Genomic DNA, 23,612 nt, shown 5'->3' on the forward strand with positions numbered 1-23,612 from the left:
TTTGACAGGTTAGATGCTGGGAAGCTAGAAAACAGAGCAGTAGAGCACAGTAATAGGCCCTTCGGCCCACCATGGCTGTGCTGTCCATGATGGTATTCTAAACTAGTCCCATCTACCTGCACATGGTCCAGATCCCTCTATTCTCTGCCTGTTCATGTTTCTGTCTAAATGGCACTTCAATGCTTTGCTCATATTTCTGCTTCTCCGACCTCCTTCAGTAACTTCCACTCTCTACGTTAGAAAAACGTGCCTCACACATCTCGTTTAAACTTCCTCTTTCTCAGCTTAAATGTGCTCTAATGTTTGAAACTTACACGTTGGAAAAGAGATTCCGACTATACACATGGTCTGCCACGTCCTAATTTTATTTTCCCCCCCTGGTCGCCTGTCAGTTTCTGATATTCTTGCAAAACAATCCAACTTTGTTAAATTTCCTCTTATACCTAACACTCCCTTCAAAAACCTAACACGGGAAACTTGCTGATAAACCCCTTTTGTACCCTCTCCAAAGCCTCCACATCCTTCCTATTGTGTGGAGATGAGAACTGCACACAGTACTCCAAGTGTGGCCAAACAAACGTTTTATACGATTACAACATCAGATGCAAACCACTATACCCAACCTTGTGACCGATGAAGGCCAGTGTTCCATTTGCTTTCCTTCCCATCTGAAACACTTCTGTTGCCAGTTTCAGGGAGTTACTGACTAACACCAAGATCCGTCTGTATATCAATGTCCCGCAGGATGTTAACTTTCTTCTTGAATTTGACATGACCTCAGACTTGTCCAACTTAAACTCTATTTGCCATTTCTCTGCAAATCTTTCCAACTGATCTGTAACATCCTGCAACCTTGGATCTCCTTGCTCATTAACCCCAACTCCATCAATTTTCATGTCATCTGCAATAATTCTCTCTGCCACTTCCTTTCGTTTCAGTGGTGTGAGAATCTGCAACCAGAGAGCATAAAATCCCAGCAAGTGCTCATCCATTTAAGATGGAGATGAGGACGAATGTCTTCATTCAGAGGGTAGTAAGTCTGTGGGAATTCCTGAATGCAGGGGCCTGTCGAGGCTGGGTCATTAAGAATATTTACAGCAGAGATGGTCAGGTTTTAATTAATCCGGGAAACAAGGGTTTTGTGGAAAAGGCAGATAAATAGAGTAGAGAATCATCAGATAAACCATAAGCTGACTGAAGGGCAGAGCATATTCAAAAGGGCCAAATGGCCTAATTCCGCTCCTCCATCTCATGGTCGGATCTCAAACTCAATTTGTCCTGCATAACATTATGATGCTCGACTCACAAAACACCTTTATAATGGGATTACTAGATATTTATCATTACATAGCATTTGATCTATAAAAGACAATTTTGTTGATGGATCCTTGATGTGATGTTATAGAAAAACGTCTCGTATACAATCCAGGATTCCCTCCATTTCAGCCCTGATACTCATTAGTTATCCAGTCGGGATGGAGACTACTGTCACACACATTTACTCTACTGCCCTTGCTACAATTACATTCAGTATCCTGACTGTAACCATATTGGCATTACCATCACTGGTTGGTTCCTATAAAAGAATTCCTGCTAAGGCTGCTGCTACTTGCTTATTCTCAGCTCCATTCAGATAAGACTCCAAATTTTGATCTTCACTTCCACATGAATGTCTCATTACTGCGTTCACCTCATTCTTTCTTCACAACTTGTTGGCTTTTTGCCGAGCCTGCCTCGATCCCACAAAACCCTTCAGTATTCACTTCCCTGCAATGGCCATCTGCAGCTACATCTCCTGAATGACAGTTCGATCATATCTGTTCACTGTCATTCCACCTCCTTTATAGCGAATGCAGGGAGTCATTCCCCAGTAGTGGGGTGTTGAACAGATGGATAGAGGTTACAGAGGCTCGAGGATGTTCGAGTTAAACATCTGGTCAAGAACGTCAGTGGGACAAAGGGGTTTGTGGATTGGAGGAATTTACAGAGAGAGAGGGAGCTGGGTTAGATTCTGGAGATAGGGATAGGGATGGAGATAGGATAGAGGCAGGAAGACTGATAGGCACAGACAAAGGGTCTTAGAGGCATAGTTATAGAGTCATAGAGATGTACAGAATGGAACCAGACCCTTCGGTCCAAACCGTCCATGATGAACAGAGACCCCAACCCAATCTCGCCCGACCTGCCAGCACCTGGCCCATATCCTTCCAAACGCCTCCAATTCATAATCCCATTCAAATGCCTCTTAAATGTTGCAACTGTACCAGCCTCCACCACTTCCTTTGGCAACACATTCCATACACGTACCACCCTCTTTGTGAAGAAGTTGCCCTTAGGTCTCTTTTATATCTTTCCCCTTTCACCCTAAAACTCTGCTCTCTAGTTCTGGACTCCCATACCCCAGGGAAAAGACTTTGTCTGTGTACCCTGTCCATGCCCCTCATAATTTTGTAAACATCTATAAGATCACGCCTCAGCCTCCGACGCTCCAAGGAAAACAGCCCCATCCTGTTCAGCCTCTCCCTATTGCTCAAATACTCCAACCCTGAAAACATCCTTGAAAATCTTTTCTGAACCTTTCAAGTTTCACAACATTTTTTCCGATAGGAAGGAGATCAGAATTGCACGCAATATTCCAACAGTGGCCTAACCAATGTCCTGTACACAACATGACCTCCCAACTTTTGTACTCAATACTCTGACCAATAAAGGAAAGCTACCAAACGCCTTCTTCACTATCCTATCTACCTGCGACTGCACTTTTAAGGTGCAATGAACCTGCACCCCAAGGTCTCTTTGTTCAGCAACTCTCTCTAGGACCTTACCGTTAAGTGTGTAAGTCCTGCAAACATTTGCTTTCCAAAATGCAGCACCTCGCATTTATCTGAATTAAACTCCATCTGTCACTTCTCAGCCAATTGGCCCATCTGGTCAAGATCCTGTTTTAATCTGAGGTAACCTTCTTCACCGTCCACTACATCTCCAATTTTGGTGTTATCTACAAACTTACTAACTGTACTTCTGATGCTTGCATCCAAATCATTTATGTAAATGACAAAAAGTAGAGGACCCAGCACCTATCCTTGTGGTGCTCCACTGGTCATAGGCAACCAGTCTGAAAAACAACCCTCCACCACCATCCTCTGTCTTATACCTTTGAGCAAGTTCTGTATTCAGTGGCTAGTTCTCCCTGTATTCCATGAGATCTAACCTTGCTAATCAGTCTCCCATGGGGAACCTTGTCGAACACCTTATTGAAGTCCATATGGATCACATGTACTGCTCTGCCCTCATCAATCCTCTTTTTTACTTCCTCAAAAAACTCAATCGAGTTTGTGAGACATGATTTCCCACGCACAACGCCATGTTGACTATCCCGAATCAGTCCTTGCCTTTCCAAATACATGTACAACCTATCCCTCAGAATTCCCTCCAACAACTTGCCCACCACCGAGGTCAGGCTCACCGGTCTATAGTTGCCTGGGAGTTTCAGGGTGTTTGGGGGAGAAGAGTATTGTATATACTAACAGACATATGGAAGACTGTAGTGAATGAGGACGTTTAAATATGTAAGCGCACTTCTAGGCTCTGGAGGCGACGATTGCACAAACTGAAAGAGATTCTATTGTCGGGAGGGTTGGTGGGGTTGGGGAGGAGTTGAGGGTGAAGTTTACATAGATTAAGTTTGAAGAATTGGAGAAGGATAAGGAGATTACATTTTTTTCATAGCTAAGGAAGGATTTTAGGAGCTGGAGAAGTTTGCACAGATAGGGAAAGAATAAGAGGTTAAAGACAAATACATTGACATGGAGGGTGGTGTTAGTAGGAGGAGCTTACAGGGAGAAACAGCACTGTCAAGGTTTACAGGGATGAAGGAATTTAGTATTTACTGGAAAAATGTAGGGATTAGGGAGTTAGGGATTGGAGAACCTGACAGAGACAAAGAGCGTTGTGTGGATTAGAGGAGATTCCAAACAGAGAGGATTATTGGGACTGGAGGATATTACAGAGATCACAAATACAACATGGGGCAGGATTGATGCCTGGGACCTCTGTGTTGTCTCAGTGAGTACCAGTACAGCAGAGGTGGGAGCAGGACTCTCACAAGATGGTGGGAATGAAGCCTAGAATGTTGCTGTTCCTTGCCCAGAACTATGTCTATGTCCTGTCTTCCACGTCTGATTACAGAAGACCAGTAACTCCTCCCTGTGCTGTTTACTGTGAGTGATCTTACTCGCTGCGGGCTTTACTGAAGGCTCCAGATCTCACTCTCCATCTCTCTCTGACTGCCCAATTGTCTTCAATGTGGTAATGGACGAGAATTAGGAATTCAGCTAAGTCAGGAACATCCTTATTACCTACAGGAGACAGAGAAACAGACAGAATGGGAAATTAGACTGAGGCAGTGAGGTTGACTCATATCGAGTTGCACTGAGTCCAATAGACACCTGGAAAATCCCAGTCTCCATCCCTGGCTTGTGCTGCTGCGTCTCTCTGGAGTGGAGAATTCTGTTGGCTCAGAATCTCAGACCAGCTGCAGGAGTGAGAGGCGTTGACAGAGGCAGCAATTAGACCCACACAGTGAGGGATACCACATGGAGAAATACTGGGTGATATCACCAGAGTTCAGCAGGTTTAGCAGGTTTACAGAATCAAACAATGATATCAGAAGAACTGGGTCTGATGCAGTGGGAACTGCTACCAGTTCTAAGGGAGAAGTCACCTATTTTATTGTGTTGGTACAGTGGTGGAACCAGTGTCCTGGTCAATCATATGACCAGGATTGTGCAGAGTGCTTTAAACTGGCACCCATGAGAAGGTATAGGGCTCACCTGAAAAGAAATCCGAATTCCACGGGGAAAGGTTAAAATATTGAAAGATGGGGACGTGGCTGAGGACGAACAGAAAGAAACAGGAAGGAAGTGAGTCAACTAATATTGTACATCAGCAAATATGTTTGTGACAGGAAATTGTGATAAAAAGTAAATTACTGCTTCTAAATTTGGATGAAAGAAATATTTGCAATAAGGGATATGCACGTGTGACTTGTGATTTCTATCTAATCACCATCAGAGACATGGTCACAGGGTGAACAAGAAAGTGGGGCATTAATATTCACAGCTACACAACGTTGTGGAAAGTCAGGCAGAATGGGAAGAAGGATGGGGATCTCTCATCGTTCGGGATAACAATGGGATGATCAAGAAAATATGTGGCCTTAGATGATCAATCAGTCGTAGACCAAATTCTGAGTAATAAGGGTCAGAACACAGAAGTGCAAAAGCAGTGTTAAGGCTCCTTTACAGCATTACATTGTGAGACACTGGATTAACAGGGAATTATTTGAATTTGTAACAAAGGCATTGGGATAACAGTGAGGTGATTCAACTTTCCTCTCTCATCATCGCATTGGTGATGGGTCACAGATGAGGCTGACTAGCCCCCACGCTCAGGGGGAGTCTGTAGGTGGCTGTACAGACCGATGTGGCCTTCCACAGACTCTGTAACACTTGGGGCAGAAAGTGGCCATGTGAATTGGGTGGGTGCGGCTTTGGGCTGACAGCACGCTCCTTGTGCTGTTTTCTCCTGGATTCTCCACAGTAAATCCAAACACTTTTTTTGAGATCTCCCCCATCAACTGTGATTCCACAGAAACGGCCTCATTGACCTTTCAGGGGCTTTTTTCTCTCCCTCGCTATACTTTAGCCCCTGTTGAACCTTGTCAAAATGCCTCTTAAATTTTAAATATTCCCCATCACCAATAGCCTCCCACACCCTTATCTATTCTATCATTTATGCTCATACCAAAACATAGAATACAACAGATTTAAAAATATTCTGCTTCCAAAAAAAACATATTTCTCCCATTATTTCTAAGTGTCCAGATATCATTTATTGTCATAGCCTTTATCATACAGTCCAGCATGTTCCCGACTTACTGTCAGGCTAACACCGTTTGGTTTCAGGCTGACTTCACAAAGAGTTTTGATCGGCAAGTTCAACACAGCATCTTGGGCCCGTTCCTGTGCTGCACTTTTTTACGTTCTATTATGTATCTCGACCAAGAAAAGACTCGGGCCTCTCAGGGATGAAAGAGAACTGAAAGAGGTTGTTGGGGAGGTGGATTGGTAAGGACAGGGAAGGGGAGGTGAGGTGGTAAGAACAGGGAATGGAATATAATGTGTAAGAGGGAGCCATGAAGACTAAAAGCAAGCAGGAGCATAGGAAAGTCTGAGTGATGTTTGTGAGGGAGGCCACATAAACGAGTGGAATAAATTAACAGCACATAGCTCAGGGACATGCAGCGATGAAACCCTCATTTGAACATGACTGGAGGGAATAACAATAACCTATCACATCGGATTAAAATCCACATTAGTAAAGGTGGCTCAGATTGGACAATGGAAAAGAGATTGTCACGGAGGACAGGGATTAAACAGAGCAATGGATGGACATGGATTCATATCCATAGAAAAGTGATCACACCAGGGCCTGACCAATGAACCGCAGCAAAGCAAGTTCAGTATTGGATTATAGATGAATGCTCAATAATATTCACCACTGAACCAATTTCATTGTCCTTCAATGTAAACTCTCCGGCTGGACCTTTTAGCTGAGAAGATAGCACAGAACTGGAATCAGAGAAACACTTCAGTTTTCATTCCTTCTATTTCTCTGCAAAATGAGATGACAAAAGACACATGTTGAGACACATTCAGAATAAACAAATATATTTCTTGGTTTGAGTACTAAACATCCACCTGTTAAAGGAGTTTCCCAAATCCAACATCATAAATTCAGGACGTGAATTTACAAAATGATTTGAGAGATCTCGTAATTTAATGACAAGGTTATGTTATAGAGGCGATTTGAGAGATTTGATATATGCATCACATATTTTTCTAACCGCCAATTCTGTTTTTCCAACTATTATTTGGAAAACAAAAAGTTGGAAAAAAAGGAAAAAAAGTTATTCATGAACAGAATCAATCTTCTATTATAACTGAATTGAATGGCGGGCCTAGCTACCCGGAATGCCCAGCAGTGATGAAAGCACTCTATACTCACGAAAGGCGAGGGCAGCACATTGGCAATATCGCCTTTATCTCCGTTGGAAATGGGAAGAGATGCGTTTCTGCACATGTTAAGGCTGCAGGAGCTGGAGAGCTTTTAAAAACTCTTTCAGCGATAAGCGAGCACGTCGAAAAATAACTTGAGATTAAATGTATCACAGTTCCGAGATGAACAGCCGCCAACTTGGCCGGGGATCTGGACGCATTCGCAGACGGGTCGGTGACGTCACAATGTGGGGCGGGGCCTGAGGGTGACTAATGCAGATGCCGAAAATCTGAGAGTCAATCAGACAGTGTTGAAGGATGTCAGCAGGGTCTGGCAGGAGATATGGACGGAGAAAAAGAGTGAACTATTCCAGTCCAGTGGGCAGCACCGTGGCACAGTGGTTAGCACTGTTGCCTCACAGCACCAGAGACCCGGGTTCAATTCCCGCCTCAGGCGACTGACTGTGTGGAGTTTGCACGTTCTCCCCGTGTCTGCATGGGGCTGCTCCGGTTTCCTCCCACAGTCCAAAGATGTGTAGATCAGGTGAATTGGCCATGGTAAATTGCCCGTAGTGTTAGGTATAGGGGTAAATGTAGGGGTATGGGTGGGTTGCGCTTCGGCGGGTCGGTTAGACTTGTTGGGCCGAAGGACCTGTTTCCATACTGTAATGTAATCTAATCTAAACCCATTACCCGGTGCTGCAGTGTCCTTTAGCTTTATAACAGCTTCACCCTCAGGTGATCTTTGAAACAAACAGCAGTCTACCTGAATCTCTGGATTTTTTTGCAGGTGACATTTAAAGCAAATGGTGCTTGAGAATCCAGGCCTTCTTAGTTAGAGGGGAGTTCTTCAGGGTCGATTCTTTGGCCGAACCAACTTCAGCTGCTTGGCCAATCACTTTCCCTTCATAAGTAGGGATCTTGGTTGACAATTGGACAATATTCAGCATCATTTTCAATTGCTCAGATACTGATGTAGCGCATATCCATGTATTTGGTTTGTACGTTTGCTCGCTGAGCTGGTAGGCTTGTTCTCATTGAGCTGAAAATGTGTTGCTGGAACAGTGCAGCAGGTCAGGCAGCATCCAGGGAACAGGAGAATCGACGTTTCGGGCATAAGCCCTTCTTCAGGAATGAGGAAAGTGTGTCCAGCAGGCTAAGATAAAAGGTAGGGAGGAGGGACTTGGGGGAGGGGCGTTGGAAATGCGATAGGTGGACAAAGGTCAAGGTGAGGGTGATAGGTCAGAGTGGGGTGGGGGCGGAGAGGTCAGGAAGAAGATTGCAGGTTAGGAAGGCGGTGCTGCAATCTTCTTCCTGACCTCTCCGCCCCCACCCCACTCTGAGCTATCACCCTCACCTTGACCTCTGTCCACCTATCGCATTTCCAACGCCCCTCCCCCCAGTCCCTCCTCCCTATCTGTTATCTTAGCCTGCTGGACACACTTTCCTCATTCTTGACGAAGGGCTTATGCCCTAAACGTTGATTCTCCTGTTCCCTGGATGCTGCCTGACCTGCTGCGCTGTTCCAGCAACACATTTTCAGCTCTGATCTCCAGCATCTGCAGACCTCACTTTCTCCTCGAAGATTGTTCTCATTGAGAACAATCTTACAACCTGAAGTTCAACCTGAGCTAAAACTGTTCTCAAAAATCGCATATCCATGTGCAGCAAGTAACAGTCGTATCACATCCATGCCTGGCAAAGACCATCTTTAACAAGAGAAAATCTGAGTATCCCCAGTTGACATTAAACAGGAATATTATTGTTGAACACTCCATGAGCAGCATTCTGGGGTGTAATATTGACGAGAAACTGAACAGGAGTGACCATACAGCTTGAAAGAAGATCAGGGCAGAGGCGAAAATTCAACTCACCTCTTGACTGCCTTCCTACAAGATGAAAGTCAGGTGTGATACGGAATCCTCTCCATTCGCCTGGTTGAATGCTGCTTCAACAACATAAGAAGCTCATCAACATGTGGGACAGAACAGTACTCTTCATTACCAATAACCTTCACCATTCCCTTTCTTCACCACTGATGTACAGTAGCAGCAAAGGGTATCATCTCTTGTATAACATCCTTCTCGACAGCGGCCTGTGCTATCCACCAGTTGGCTACGTACATCGCTCAACAGGTTTGCACCTCAGGACGCACAATGTCTCATAGATGTTGGGAACAACAACCTGATTTATTCAGGAAGGGTCCGTTTTACTTTTGATGATGGTTTTTGCATCTTTTGGATCATTTGGGATGAGATGTAGAATAGAGGAAGGAGGTCTTTCTGAAATTGGATTTGTTGGTTCTGAGATTTTACCCTGTATGGACTGCGATAATATTTGAAAATCATTTCACAAAGAAATAAATTGAAAGTATTGAAGAGAATTGAGTCAAATCAAACATGATATAAAGATCCAACAGAGTCACTAAATTAATATGGATGTAAAGGGAACATGTTTATCTGATATGTCTGTGAGCAACGATTTCAAACAACATTGTGAGTGGCAAAACACCAACCCACCCCCCCCCCCACCACCACCCCCATACACACACACACACACACGTGTGAGTGTTCCTCTGAACTGACCGCAGAAATTATTTAACATTATCCAGTTAACATTTTTTTTAAAAATCACAGACCGAGAAGACATAAATATGTTGTGTTTATGGGAAAGGATTCAACAGATATGTGAGGAGATCAGCAACATAGAAATGTCTGGTTTGTGAGAAGGATTGCAAATTCACAGGCCAGTTGGAGACTAATCGACACAGACATTCTGGGGAGACACCGTTCACCTGTTCCATATGTGGGAAGGGATTTACTCTGTCATCCAACTTCATTTAACACCAGTGGGTTTACACTGACAAGAGAGCTTGCCCCTGATTGTGAGGAAAAAAAAAACCTTTAAGATCTTTTCAGGTCTTAAATTCAATGGTCTTTATTTAACCATCACCCTGTTCCCATGGGAGAGGAGTCACTTAGCTGATCCATGTGTGGAAAGGTATTCACTTGGGGATCCAGATTCATGTCATACAAGCGTCTTTATCATTGGGAAAGAAGCTTTGTCTGCTCCGTTTCGAAGGAATAAACTTTACAGTTCTGCCTAATGTCAACTGTTAGTTGACACTTGGGAGGGACCAGTGATCTGCTCTGTGGGTGAGAGGGATTCATTAAATCAACAAAACTTCAAATACATAGATATGGCCATTCTAGAGAGAGACTGTACGCTTGCACTGAGTGTGGGAAAGAATTCACTTCATTACCTGTACTCAGGGAGCACCAGTTCATTCACACCTTTTACTTGCTCCTTGTGAGGGAAAGGGTTCACTCGGTTCTCCTACCTCAGCAGCTATGGCTTTGTTCACACAAATGAGAGAACATGTCACTGCTCTGACTGTGAGAAGAGTTTTATGAGTAGCAATGATTTGATGAAACACCAATAAGCACATTGTGGGGAAAGACCATTCACCTGCACTGTGCGTAGCAAGGGATTCAATTATTCATCCCCACACATGGTACCCCAGTGAGGGGGCATCGGTTTAGCTGATTTTGCGCTGTTATTGGTTTGCAGAGCAGCGTAATGCCAACAGCATGGGCTCAATTCCCATTACCAGTTTGAGGTTACCCTGAAGGACTCTCCTTCGCATAATCTTCCCTCTCATGATGTCTGGAGGCCCTCTGGTCAAATCACCATGAGTCGCTTTTCTCTCTTTTAAAGAGAGCAGTCCCTATGGACTGCTAAGACTATGGTGACACACCCATTCCAGTGAGGTCGGGTGTGATGGTAATCTGCTGTTATTGCATCCAGAACTGAACTGTATTCATTCTGTCAGCAGTGGTTTACTTCATTATCTCTTTAATTGAACTAATGTTTAATTGTTCTGGTATCAATCACAGTTTTTTTTTTCAACCATGATTTCTCTCCCATGAAATGAGATTGGTAGATATCCATTTACTGCCCTGTTCCTGAGCCTTTTATTCATGGCTAAGGCTTGGTTTGTATTTCTAAATGTATTTTCACACATTCAGGATTTGTGAATGTGGTTCATAGCAAATGAAGTCATAGTGAAGTGTAGTCACTGTTGTGGGGGATACAGCAGATAAATTGTGCCGATGTGCAGTGGGAACCCAGTCCCACAGTGAGAGCACGTGAATGTTTTGTCATCAGTGTGAACACATTGATGGGACTACAGTTCCTGCGAATTTATAAAGCACTTCCCACACTCTGGCATTGAAACAGTTTCTTGTCACTGTGAACCCGTTGGTGTATCTGCAGGATAGATGAATTAAGTGCATCTTTTCCAAAATTCAGAACACCAATGTGAATTATTTGGTTCTCAGTGACTTTGATTATTGAGAGGTCCTTCCCCACATTCAAAGCAGGTGAATGGTTTCTCTCCAGTGTGAAAACATTTGGATTTCAGCAGGTTTCTGGAATCAATTAATTTCCTCCCACACACAGCAGATGAGTGGTCTCTCCTCTGTGTGATCTCTCTGCTGCTGTCCCCGCAGATTAAATGACTGACTGTATCCTCTCCCACAGTTAGAGCAGGTGAACAGCCTCTCTCCAGTGAGCTCGCAGATGTGAAGTGAGATCAGATGTTGACCTGATCCCACTCCCACTTTGAGAACACTTGAATTGTTTCTCATCAGTCTGAACTTTTTGATGGTGCATCAGTTCCTGAGAACTTTTAAAGTATTTGGCGCACTCTGGACAATTAAATGGTCTCTCCTCAGTGTGAACCCTCTGGTGTAACAGCAGGTTAGATAACTGAGCAAATCCTTTCCCACACTCCGAACAGTTGAAAAGTTTTTTTTTTCCCAGTGTTCAGAGCAGACGAGAAATTGAATCCTTTCCTCAATCACCACAATTCCAGTTTATCTCCAGTGTCCCTCCGTTTATATTTTGAAAAGCTAGATGATTGGCTGAAGCCCCGCTCACAGAAAGACCAAGTGAATGGATTCACTCAAATGTGATGTGGATATTCCAGACAATTCAGGATTTATTGCCTGTTGCTAATTTTACTGGACAAGGTGACGATGGGCTACCTTCTTGAACAACTGCTGTCCATTTACTGTTGGTCGACCAAAAACACAAAGAAGGGAAAGTCAAAATTATAACCAGTTGCACTGGAGGAATGGCAAAATATTTCCAGGTCAGGATGGTAAGTGGTTTGTAGGGTTTTCCTATCTATCTACTAACCTTTCATTTTAGATGCAAGAAGTTGTGAGTTTGAAAGGTATTGTTTAAGAAGCTTTGGTGAATTTCTGCAGTGCATCTTATGGATAGTACAGACGGCCTGCCTGAGTGTTTTGAGGTAAAGAAAGTGAATCTTTGTCGATTCTGTGTCAGTAATGTGGTGCTGATCAATTCGGCTGCTCTCTTCTGAATGTTGTTGAGCTTTGCCGTATTGTTGGAATTGCACTCAGGAGTCCTCAAGAAGGGCATGACTGAAATGTCTCTTGCTACTCCGATGATGCCTTATCTGCTGTGCATCTCCTGCGCCATGCTTTCTCAACACTGCACTCAACCAGGCAAGCAGGGAGTATCCCATCATGTTTCTTACTTCTGTCTTGTAAAGTAATAAACGATAGTTGGGTAAAGAACTCAAACAAAGAGAAGCACAGTTGGGCAAAGAAGTGGATAACGATCAGGTTCAGAGAGTGAATAGTTGTTAATGGAGACTGCTGGTCACTAAACATCGGTGGAGTGTAATAGCAGGTTATCTTACAGATAGGCTTCAGGGAATAAAGAAGTGTGTTACCCGCTGTAGAAATCCCAGACTCCGACCTGCTCTTGTAGCCACAGTGTTCATATGGGCTAGTGCAGTTAGTTTCTCATAGAAACTGGGACTTTTACAGCACTGAAAGAGGCCTTTTGGCACATCTCGCCAATGACAGGCATCAAGCATCTATCTACTCTCATCCCAATTTCCAGAACTTGGTCCGTAGCCTTATGCGTGATGGTGCTTCAAGTGATCATTGAAACATATTTTTTAATTCCACCAGCTCCAGTGAAATGCCATTACCATACAGATGTTCCACTTGAATCCTTTGTCCTTTCGTAGAGGACATTCCCTCTGAGACACACTCGTGCATTCTGTCTTCACTCCCAAAACCTCCCCACCCCCACAGCCCCATTGAATCTTGCCCTGCAATCACTGACGATGTAAACCATGCACACATACACAGTAGATCAGAACGAGGAGCAGGGGTAGGCCATCCAACCCTTCGAGCCTTCTCCACCATTCAATAAGATCATGGCTGACCTTTCCATGGACTCAGATCCACTTACCTGTCCTCTCGCTGTGTCCCTTCCCTGGTCTATTTTTAAAAAATATCTTAGCTTTATAAACGTTTACTGAAGTAGTGTTAACTACTTCACTGGGCAAAGAATTCCACAGATTAACAATCCTCTGGTTGAAGAGGTTCCTTCTCAATTCAGTGCTGAATCTTCTCCCTCTAATCTTGAGGCTACGCTCTCTTGTCCAAGTTTCACCGGCTCGTGGAAACACCTCTCCCCTTATGCACTGATTTAACACTGTGATCCAGATTTCAAAAAGTATACTCAGCCTTCATCTCAGTGTGCCAAAGGCAACTGTACGCTGCCTATGTGGTATAAGAATTCCCTTTCTGACATAGATCTGGGCAGAGATGCGTTTTCACTGTAGAGATCATCGCCCCCTTTAGACAAAGGAATTCAGATGTTTGCCTTCGTATTGGCACTGGTAAGAGTTCCACGCTGAGTCAGTGTGTGTAACATGGAGAGAAACAAATCACAATATGAAGTTTGGGCTGAGTGTTGTTTATCTATCATTTTGAATATTGTTTCAAATTTGCAGTGCTTATCTTTAAATGCTTGTTCTTGAAAGCTGTGGCAGATGGAGGTTGATGGGTGACATTATGGAAGTTCATAAAATCATGAAAGGCATGGATAGGGTGAATAGCCAAGGTCTTTTCGATAGGATAGGAGACTTCACACATAAAGGACTTAGGTTTAAGGTGAAATGGGGAAGATTTAAAACCGACGAAGGGGCAACGTTTTCACACAGAGGGTGATGCGTGTATGAAATGAGCTGCCAGAGGAAGAGTGGTAGAAGCAAGTACAGCTCCAACATTTCAAGAACATTTGGACAAACATATGAATGGGAAACGTTTAGATGCATGTGGGCCAATTGCAATCAGATGGGACTATTGTAGCTTGAGAAACCTGGTCAGTACGTGATATGACTGTATGAATCTAGAAAGTGGTGAAAAGGGAAGAAAAGATTTGATGTAAGCAAATTGGCAGGAAACATAAAAACAAGCATTATAAACTTTCCTGTGTAAATAAAAACAGTTCTAGTTGGGTGTGTGACCTTTGATAGAAATGAAGTCAGGAAAGTATATTGAAGACATTTTGAGGATATGACTGGGAAAGTGGCTCAAGGGAACAGGCAGATAATTTATACCAGTGTTTTACATCATTTCTCCCAGGGGAAAGCACTGTAAGTATATCAATGAAATAGACAAAATGGTAATAGGAAGGAAGTTCTTGAACCATACCTAATGAAAGGAACAAGGTTTCTAAAAAGCAGATAAGAGTAAGAATAGACAGGTCAGCAACAATTATGAGTTGGTTTAAAAAGAAGTGGTCACAGTCTTGGGATCATTGCTCCCCCTCTATCAAATGTAAGTTCTGCTGTTTGTTTAAGTAAGAAGTAAGTGCGGTAGCTTTAATGGGTTGTCATCAGGTTTTGTTACACATGGTTCTGACCCTGACATATTCACCCACGCTCGTCACTAAACCATAGATCAGCTTCATGGTAATGGTAGATTGCGGAATTATCCTGGGGAAAAAGTTACAGATTGTGGTTGAATATAATTCTACTGCTGCTGCTTCTGTTATGATTTCAGCATCACATGAATGCCCAGTTTGAGCTGCAATATCTGCAATACAATTCTGCTACCTGTCCTCATTTCATACCGCGACCCGGTCACCCATCACCACTATACACAGTGACCCACCCTGGTTTCTGATGTGGGAACACTTCTTTTTTTAATTTTCATCCTATTAGAGTCTCTTAATGATGTCATGATGCAATTATGGCATTCCTCAATACCATGTAACATTTTCATCTGAATCTTTTCCCCTCCAGTAATGCCATCTTCTGTTTAAAGTGATTAAACTAACTCTGCAGGGGCATGGGAACCTAGACTGCAGCTTTAGTGCGCAGGACCTGGAGTGGAGGGAGGTTAGGAACATGGCATCAATCTCAAACGAGGGTGCCTGTAAACAGGAAAGTGACTTGAAGTGTGTATACTTCAATGCAAGAAGTATACGAAATAAGGGAGGTGAACTTGCAGCTTGGGTTGGTACCTGGGACTTCGATGTTGTGGCTATTACGGAGACATGGGTAGAACAGGGAGAGGATTGGCTGTTGAAGGTTCCAGGGTTTAAATGTTTTAGTAGGGTCAGAGGTGGGGGTAAAAGAAGGGGAGGTGTGGCATTGCTTGTCAAAGATAGTAGTACAGCGGTGGAAAGGACGATGGATGAAGACTCGCCATCCGAGGTAGTTTGGGCTGAGGTTAGGAATAGGAAATGTGAGGTCACCTTGTTAGGAGTTTTCTACAGGCCTCCTAATAGTCCTAGAAATGTAGAAGAAAGGATTGCGAGGATAATTCAGGAGAAGAGTGAAAGTAATAGGGTGGTTGTTATGGGGGACTTTAACTTTCCTGATATTGATTGGGAAAGTTTGAGTGCGAGCAGCAGCTAAGGTAAGACAGTTTGTTTTAAAATTACTTACCGGTAGCGGGCAGCGGTGTTTTGTTTTCTCTCTTTACAGAAAGAGCGGGAGCAGCAGGGGGAAGTGACGAAGACCGGAGGGGCAGCCGGGTAGGTTTTTTTTCCCTTTAAAAGCGCGCAGGAGAAGAACCCGAGGCACTACAGAGGCAGTGTCTCCCACCCGCCCTCCTCCTCTAACCTAAATAATAAGACCTGCTGTGGTAAGTAGGTAAGTGCTGCATTTTGCTTGTTGTATTCTTTAGACCCGGTTTTTTTTTATTTATAAAAGATTACTTTCAGAGGGATGGCAGTGAAGGCAGTGCAATGTTCCTCTGGCAACATGTTTGAGGTGAGGGTTGCTATGGACGTCCCTGCTGATAACACTTGCAGGAAGTGCACCCATCTCCAGCTCCTCCAAGACCGTGTTAGGGAACTGGAGCTGGAGTTGGATGAACTTAGGATCATTCGGGAGGCAGAGGGGGTCATAGATCGGAGCTTTAGGGAAGTAGTAACTCCAAAGATGGCAGATAGATGGGTGACAGTGAGGGGGACTGGGAGGAAGCAGCCAGTGCAGGGAACCCCTGCGGCCGTTCCCCTCAAGAACAAGTATACCGTTTTGGATACTTGTAGGGGGGACGACTTACCAGGGGCAAGTAACGGGGCTCAGGCCTCTGGCACGGAGCCTGTCCCCGTTACTCAGAAGGGAAGGGTGGAGAAGAGAAGAGCAATACTAATTGGGGACTCGATAGTTTGGGGCACAGATAGGAGGTTTTGTGGGAGCGAGAGAGACTCACGTTTGGTATGTTGCCTCCCAGGTGCAAGGGTACGTGATGTCTCTGATCGTGTTTTCCGGGTCCTGGAGGGGGAGGGGGAGCAGCCCGAAGTCGTGGTCCACATTGGCACCAATGACATAGGTAGGAGGAGCGCTGAGGATGTTAGGCAGGCTTTCAGGGAGCTAGGTTGGAAGCTCAGAGTTAGAACGAACAGAGTTGTTGTCTCTGGTTTGTTACCCGTGCCACGTGATAGAGAATTGAGGAATAGGGAGAGAGAACAGTTAAATGTGTGGCTACAGGGATGGTGCAGGAGGGAGGGATTCCGGTATTTGGATAACTGGGGTTCTTTCTGGGGAAGGTGGGACCTCTATAAACAGGATGGTCTACACCTGAACCTGAGGGGCACCAGTATCCTTGGTGGGAGGTTTGCTAGTGCTCTTGGGGGGGGGGGGGGGTTTAAACTAACTCTGCAGGGGCATGGGAACCCAGACTGTAGCTTTAGGGTGCAGGACCTGGAGTGTAGGGAGGTTAGGAACATGGCATCAATTTCAAAGGAGGGTGCCTGTAAACAGGAAAGTGGTTTGAAGTGTGTATACTTCAATGCAAGAAGTATACGAAATAAGGTAGGTGAACTTGCAGCGTGGGTTGGTACCTGGGACTTCGATGTTGTGGCTATTACGGAGACATGGCTAGAACAGGGAGAGGATTGGCTGTTGCAGGTTCCAGGGTTTAAATGTTTTAGTAGGGTCAGAGGTGGGGGTAAAAGAGGGGGAGGTGTGGCATTGCTTGTCAAAGATAGTATTACAGCTGTGGAAAGGACGATGGATGAAGACTCGCCATCTGAGGTAGTTTGGGCTGAGGTTAGGAATAGGAAAGGTGAGGTCACCCTGTTCGGAGTTTTTTACAGGCCTCCTAATAGTCCTAGAAACGTAGAAGAAAGGATTGCGAGGATGATTCAAGAGAAGAGTGAAAGTAATAGGGTGTTTGTTATGGGGGACTTTAACTTTCCTGATATTAATTGGGAAAGCTATAGCTCAAGTTCGTTAGATGGGTCAGTATTTGTCCAATGTGTGCAGGAGGGTTTCCTGACACAATATGTAGATAGGCCAACAAGAGGTGAGGCCATACTGGATTTGGATCAGGGTAATGAACCAGGCCAGGTGTTAGAATTAGAGGTAGGTGAGCACTTTGGGGACAGTGACCACAATTCGGTGACTTTTACTCCAGTGATGGAGAGGGATAAGTGTGAACTACAGGGCAAGAGTTATAGATGGGGGCAGGGGAATTATAATGCTGTGAGGCATGACTTAGGATGTGTGGCCTGGAAAAGTAAGCTTCAAGGCAAGGGTGTAATTGATATGTGGAGCTTGTTCAAGGAGCAACTATTGAGTGTCCTTGATAAGTATGTGCCCGTCAGGCAGGGAGGAAAGGGTCGTGTGAGGGAGCCGTGGTTTAATAAGGAATTGGAATCCCTTGTTTAATGGAAGAGGGCGGCCTATGTACACATGAGGCGTGAAGGTTCAATTGGGGCGATAGAGAGTTATAAGGTAGCCAGAAAGGACCTGAAGAGAGAGCTAAGAGCAGCAAGGAGGGGACATGAAAGGTCCTTAGTTGGTAGGATTAGGGAAAACCCTAAGGCTTTCTATAGGTATGTCAGGAATAAAAGAATGACTAGGGTAGGAATAGGTCCAGTCAAGGATAGTAGAGGGAAGTTGCGTGTGGAGGCTGAAGAGATTGGCTGAAGAGACACTGAATGAATACTTTTCGTCAGTATTCAATCAGGAACAGGACATTGTTGTCAATGTGAGTACTGAGTCACAATTAAGTAGAATGGATGGCTTTGAGGTATGTAGAGAAGAGGTGTTGGAAATTCTGGAAAGGGTGAAAATAGATAAGTCCCCTGGGCCTGATGGCATTTCTCCTAGGATTGTCTGGGAAGCAAGGGAGGAGATTGCAGAGCCATTGGCCTTGATTTTTATGTCCTCGTTGTCTACAGGAGTAGTGCCAGAAGATTGGAGGCTAGCAAATGTGGTTCCCTTGTTCAAGAAGGGGAGTAGGGATAACCCTAGTAACTATAGGCCGGTGAGTCTCACTTCTGTTGTGGATAAAATCTTAGAGAGAATTGTAAGGGATAGGATTTATGAACATCTGGATAGGAATAATGTGATCAAGGATAGTCAGCATGGTTTTGTGAAGGGCAGGTCGTGCCTCAGAAACCTTATTGAATTCTTTGAGAAGGTGACTAAGGAGGTGGACGAGGGGAAAGCGGTAGATGTGGTGTATATGGATTTTAGTAAGGCGTTTGATAAGGTTCCCCATGGTAGACTACTGCAAAAAATACGGAGGTATGGCATTGAGGGTGAGTTGGAGGTTTGGATTAGGAGTTGGCTGGCTGGAAGAAGACAGAGGGTAGTAGTTGATGGCAAAGGTTCATCTTGGAGTGCTGTCACTAGCGGTGTTCCGCAAGGATCTGTTTTGGGACCATTGCTGTTTGTCATTTTTATAAATGACCTGGAGGAGGGGTTAGAAGGTTGGGTGAGCAAGTTTGCGGATGATACGAAAGTCGGAGCAGTTGTAGACCGTGAGGAAGGATGTGGCAGGTTACAGCGGGATATAGATAAGCTGCAGAACTGGGCAGAAAGGTGGCAAATGGAGTTCAATGTAGCTAAGTGTGAGGTGATTCACTTTGGTAAGAGTAATAAAAAGATGGGGTACTGGGCTAACGGTCGGATACTTGGTAGTGTGGATGAGCAGAGGGATCTTGGTGTCCATGTACACAAATCTTTGAAAGTTGCCACCCAGGTAAATAGTGCGGTGAAGAAGGCATATGGCGTTCTGGCTTTTATTGATAGAGGAATTGAGTTCCGGAGTACTGAGGTCATGTTGCAGTTGTATAAGACTCTGGTGCGGCCACATCTGGAGTATTGTGTGCAGTTTTGGTCGCCATACTATAGGAAGGATGTGGAGGCACTGGAACGGGTGGAGAGGAGGTTTACCAGGATGTTGCCTGGTATGGTAGAAAGATCGTATGAGGAAAGGCTGAGGCACTTGGGGTTGTTTTCATTGGAGAAAAGAAGGTTTAGGGGTGACTTGATAGAGGTGTATAAGATGATTAGGGGTTTAGATAGGGTCGACAGTGAGAATCTTTTTCCACGTATGGAGTCAGCTATTACAAGGGGGCACAGCTTTAAATTAAGGTGGGGTAGGTATAGGACAGATGTTAGGGGTAGGTTCTTTACTCAGCGAGTCGTGAGTTCATGGAATGCCCTGCCAGTAGCAGTGGTGGACTCTCCCTCATTATGGGCATTTAAGCAGGCATTGGATAGGCATATGGAGGATAGTGGGCTAGTGTAGGTTAGGTGGGCTTGGATCGGCGCAACATCGAGGGCCGAAGGGCCTGTACTGCGCTGTATTCTTCTATGTTCTATGTTCTAAAGCTATAGCTCAAGTTCGTTAGATGGGTCGGTGTTTGTCCAATGTGTGCAGGAGGGTTTCCTGACACAATATGTAGATCGGCAAACAAGAGTTGAGGCCATACTGGATTTGGTTCTGGGTAACGTACCAGGCCAGGTGTTAGAATTTGAGATAGGTGAGCACTTTGGGGACAGTGAACACAATTCGGTGACTTTTACTCCAGTAATGGAGAGGGATAAGTGTGCACTGCAGGGCAAGAGTTATAGCTGGGGGCAGAGAAATTATGATGCGGTGAGGCATGACTTAGGATGCGTGACTTGGAAAAGTAGGCGTCAAGGCAAGGGCGTAATTGATATGTGGAGCTTGTTCAAGGAACAACTATTGCGTGTCCTTGATAAGTGTGTACCTGTCAGGCAGGGAGGAAAGGGTCGTGTGAGGGAGCCGTGGTTTAATAAGGAATTGGAATCCCTTGTTTAATGGAAGAGTGTGGCCTATGTACACATGAGGCGTGAAGGTTCAATTGGGGCGATAGAGAGTTATAAGGTAGCCAGAAAGGACCTGAAGAGAGAGCTAAGAGCAGCAAGGAGGGGACATGAAAGGTCCTTAGTTGGTAGGATTAGGGAAAACCCTAAGGCTTTCTATAGGTATGTCAGGAATAAAAGAATACTAGGGTCGGAATAGGTCCAGTCAACGATAGTAGTGGGAAGTTGCGTGTGGAGGCTGAAGAGATTGGCTGAAGAGACACTGAATGAATACTTTTCGTCAGTATTCAATCAGGAACAGGACATTGTTGTCAATGTGAGTACTGAGTCACAATTAAGTAGAATGGATGGCTTTGAGGTATGTAGAGAAGAGGTGTTGGAAATTCTGGAAAGGGTGAAAATAGATCAGTCCCCTGGGCCTGATGGCATTTATCCTAGGATTCTCTGGGAAGCAAGGGAGGAGTTTGCAGAGCCATTGGCCTTGATTTTTATGTCCTCGTTGTCTGCAGGAGTAGTGCCAGAAGATTGGAGGCTCGCAAATGTGGTTTCCTTGTTCAAGAAGGGGAGTAGGGATAACTGTAGTAACTATAGGCCAGTGAGTCTCACTTCTGTTGTGGGCAAATTCTTAGAGAGAATTGTAAGGGACAGGATTTATGAACATCTGGATAGGAAAATGTGATCAAGGATAGTCAGCATGATTTTGTGAAGGGCAGGTCGTGCCTCACGAACCTTATTGAATTCTTTGAGAAGGTGACTAAGGAGGTGGACGAGGGGAAAGCGGTAGATGTGGTGTATATGGATTTTAGTAAGGCGTTTGATAAGGTTCCCCATGGTCGGCTACTGCAATAAATACGGAGGGATGGCATTGAGGGTAGGTTGGAGGTTTGGATTAGGAATTGGCTGGCTGTAAGAAGACAGAGGGTAGTAGTTGATGGTAAAGGTTCATCTTGGAGTGCCGTTACTATCGGTGTTCCGCAAGGATCTGTTTTGGGACCATTGCTGTTTGTCATTTTTATAAATGACCTCGAGGAGAAGTTAGAAGGTTGGGTGAGCAAGTTTGCGGATGATACGAAAGTCGGAGGAGTTGTTGACAGTGAGGAAGGATGTGGCAGGTTACAGCGGGATATAGATAAGCTGCAGAGCTGGGAAGAAACGTGGCATATGGAGTTCAGTGCAGCTAAGTGTGAGGTGACTCACGTTTGTAAGAGTAACAAAAAGATGGGGTACTGCGCTAATGGTCGGATACTTGGTAGTGTGGATGAGCAGAGGGATCTTGGTATCCATGTACACAGATCTTTGAATGTTGCCATCCAGTTAAATAGTGCGGTGAAGAAGGCATATGGGGTACTGGCTTTTATTGGTACAGGAATTGAGTTCCGGAGTCCTGAGGTCATGTTGCAGTTGTATAAGACTCTGGTGCGGCCGCATCTGGAGTATTGTGTGCAGTTTTGGTCGCCATACCATAGGAAGGATGTGGAGGCACTGGAGCGGGTGCAGAGGAGGTTTACCAGGATATTGCCTGGTATGGTAGGAAGATCGTTTGAGGAAAGGCTGAGGCACTTGAGGCTGTTTTCATTGGAGAAAAAAAGGTTTAGGGGTGACTTGATAGAGGTGTACAAGATGATTAGGGGTTTAGATAGGGTTGACCGTGAGAACCTTTTTCCACGTATGGAGTCAGCTATTACAAGGGGGCATACATTTAAATTAAGGGGTGGTAGGTATAGGACAGATGTTAGGGGTAGGTTCTTTATTCAGCGAGTCGTGAGTTCATGGAATGCCCTGCCAGTAGCAGTGGTGGACTTTCCCTCTTTATGGGCATTTAAGCGGACATTGGATAGGCATATGGAGGATAGTGGGCTAGTGTAGGTTAGGTGGGCTTGGATCGGCGCAACATCGAGGGCCAAAGGCCTGTACTGCGCTGTATTCTTCTATGTTCTATGATTGCGTTTCCCTCTGTTTCTCTCCCTGACCATGATTAAGAGTTCTGTAGTGTCAGAGATACCAGCCCTATGTAGTTTCAGAACAAATGAATTTGTGCACCTTGCGTTATTGTTCACTTCCCGATCTGTGGCGCTCCATGTTGGAAAGGGCGTGTGAGCAGCTTTGAGAAACATATTTGAAATACTGAACAGGTCTGGCAGCATCTGTGGAGTGAAAGCTGATTTAATTTTCAGGGCCTGTGATTGTTCTTCAGAGCTCACAGTATCTGTGACAAATTGTGTTTTTGTTTCAGAGTTCCTGTATCTAATGGTCTTTGCTATATTGAAAATGTGTTCTGTGACTTTTCATTTTTGAAGAAACTCAGTGGATCTGGCCACATCTGCAGAGACAGAGAAACAATGTTAATGTTTCAAGTCCAGTGTAAAGTTTCTTCAGAAGTGTAAAGCATTGGAAAGTGAGCCTTTTAGTGTCTTGGCAGAGGTGGGAAAGAGTGTTTGGAGGCCCAGTGCAAAAGCCAAATGAGCTTTTAATCGTGGTGAAAGAGACACAGATATATAATGGGTGTAAATTAATGTGTAAATATTAGAAATTGATTTTCTCTGTTGACTGCACGACAAACGAAACACATTTCTAGGGAGCCCAGGAAGGAGACTGTATGAAAATGGAGAACAGCCATAATGGGGTCAGACTGTGAAGTTATGGAAATGAATATTAACTCTTCCAGACTGCAACATACCAAAGTGTAAAATGCTGCGTTACTTGTGCTTGAGTTGTACATCATTGGAACATTGCAGCAGCCTGCATTTTCTTAGAATCACTAAAGTGTGGAAACAGGCCCATACTGACCCTCGAAAATGTATGCAAAACAAACTCATTCTCTACCCTATGGTGCATTGACCCTTGACTATTGCACCTAACCTCCAATCCCGGAACACTAAGGTCAACTTAGCATGGCCAATTCACCTACTCTGCACAACTTTGAGCTGTGGGAGGAAATCGGAGCACCCAAAGGAAATCCACGCAGACAAGAGGATAATATGCAAACTCCACGCAGGCAACACCAGAAGCTGTAATCTAAAAAAGGTCCCTGTTGTGAGGCAGCACTGCTAACCACTGAGCAAACATGCCGCCCAGGACCGATATATTACAAGGCCACAAGACTTTCCGTGCAGAAATGAAGC

Source organism: Chiloscyllium plagiosum, unplaced genomic scaffold (genome assembly GCF_037043375.1).
Source record: "Chiloscyllium plagiosum isolate Xiang-an unplaced genomic scaffold, Cpla_swu_hap1 HiC_scaffold_51, whole genome shotgun sequence".
Taxonomy (NCBI): domain Eukaryota; kingdom Metazoa; phylum Chordata; class Chondrichthyes; order Orectolobiformes; family Hemiscylliidae; genus Chiloscyllium; species Chiloscyllium plagiosum.